General features: G+C 42.4%; 1 long non-coding RNA gene across 1 annotated transcript in view; it reads left to right on the plus strand.

The window, feature by feature from the left end:
* Positions 1–1,302, plus strand: part of LOC117957748 — a 19,307-nt gene that overhangs the window by 9,556 nt on the left and 8,449 nt on the right. The window lies entirely within an intron of this gene.

Consider the following 1,302-nt stretch of genomic DNA (forward strand, 5'->3'; position numbering starts at 1 on the left):
CCCCCCGAGCCACCTACCCGCCATTTTATTCTCTCCCCTCACCATTGACTTTCCTCCCTCCTTCCCTCGCACCCCTCTCCACCAAGACCAATAGTCCGGTCAATGTCCATGACATGCACATGTATGACTACAACCAGTTTATAACAAAACTATTAGAACCTGCAGTCAGGACCACTATGAAACAATTTGAGGGTGGGAGCTGTGTACCGCTAATTCAATTTGTGTGTGTGTAATCCGCTGCAGCAACATTTAAACGTTCATGGAAATCAGTCCAGTACTTCTTCTGTAATCCTGCTGCCAGACAAGGAAACACACACACACACACACACACACACACACACCCTAATATTAACAATTATCATTTAGATGATAGATATATTTAACTCCATTACCACTCATATATACTTTGGTATTTCAATTTCCTTTGCATGTGTTGAGCAGTAATTACATAGACAGTTTTTTTTATTGGTGTCTTCCTGTTGTGACATTAATATCTGTCATTTCTTTGGCACTGTGTTTCAGCTGCAGCCCTATGTGGAGCCCTGTTCTTCCATGCTTTCAGCTGTTTAGAGCAGGTAAGTCCTTCTAGCCAGACCTTCATCCACAGCGCTGCGGAGGAGGGTCTGGCTAGTCCACATAGCATTCCAGGATGCTGATTTTTAGTGTGGACCAAGTTCCTTCCTGAGTCTATTTTGCAGCGGCACTGTGGCTCCGTCCGGCGCTTAGCTTCACCCAAGACGATTGTGATTGGTTTAAAGAAATGCCGATAAACCAGAGCACGTTTTTTTCCCCATCCCAGAATGCTGTGTGGACTAGCCGGACCCTCCTTCGCAGCGCTGTGAGATGAAGTACAGAATGCATTCTCATTGATGTTCTTATTGTGTTTAGTGTCCACACATTTCAGATACAGATATAAGTATTGCATTGTGATGCACTACAAGGAAATATTCAAAAATATAAATACCGTGCATATCCACATTTCTTTATTTTTATTTCTACTCGGATAATCATATACTTTGTGCAACTGTAACACAGAATTTCCATTTGGGGATCAATTCGTTATTTCTAATTCTGATAACGCATCCAAATTCACATATTAGGAGTAATTATTGCAACAAAAATTAAGTATAATTGCATTACGTGTTTTCAGAAAAAGGGGCTAGAAATGTCACTGTTCTCCATCATGAAGAAAGAAAGATGCACTTGTAACTGGTCTCAGTAGGTTTGCTGTCCACTCCATCGCTGGTTAGGTGTGCGTGCACCTGCGGAGCTCTTGTCTCTTTGTGTTTAGCATCCCCCCCC

This window comes from Etheostoma cragini, chromosome 15 (genome assembly GCF_013103735.1).
Source record: "Etheostoma cragini isolate CJK2018 chromosome 15, CSU_Ecrag_1.0, whole genome shotgun sequence".
Classification (NCBI taxonomy): domain Eukaryota; kingdom Metazoa; phylum Chordata; class Actinopteri; order Perciformes; family Percidae; genus Etheostoma; species Etheostoma cragini.